This window comes from Arachis ipaensis, chromosome B08 (genome assembly GCF_000816755.2).
Source record: "Arachis ipaensis cultivar K30076 chromosome B08, Araip1.1, whole genome shotgun sequence".
Taxonomy (NCBI): domain Eukaryota; kingdom Viridiplantae; phylum Streptophyta; class Magnoliopsida; order Fabales; family Fabaceae; genus Arachis; species Arachis ipaensis.
Window position 1 is genome coordinate 118,939,087 of NC_029792.2, and position 427 is coordinate 118,939,513.

Sequence of the window (427 nt, forward strand, 5' to 3'; positions counted from 1 at the left end):
ATATATGTTTCCTTAATATAATAATTTCATATCCTGCCCATATCTATCTTTCCTTTTATATCTTTTCAAGCAAAAAAATATCTTTTAAACAAGTTTTGATCAAAAACTCAAATTTGGTGAAGAATTTTGTATAATTATCTCTATAGCTATGACAATTTTAGAAAATTAAATTAAAACACAAAATTTCATCCAGATAATTCAATTTCTTTATCATTAACTATTTCTAGTAGTGATCTGAAATAATAATATAAACAATGGATATTATGTAGTTTTTTAAACTATTTCATAAGTTTTCTAATCTATTTGCTTACAACTTACAAGGAGGTCGAAAAGTTGTTTTTTTCTTACTATATATTCTAATTTGGCAGATTAATATTAATTCATCATAAATTATATTTTTATTTAAGAATTTATTATGACCAATAAA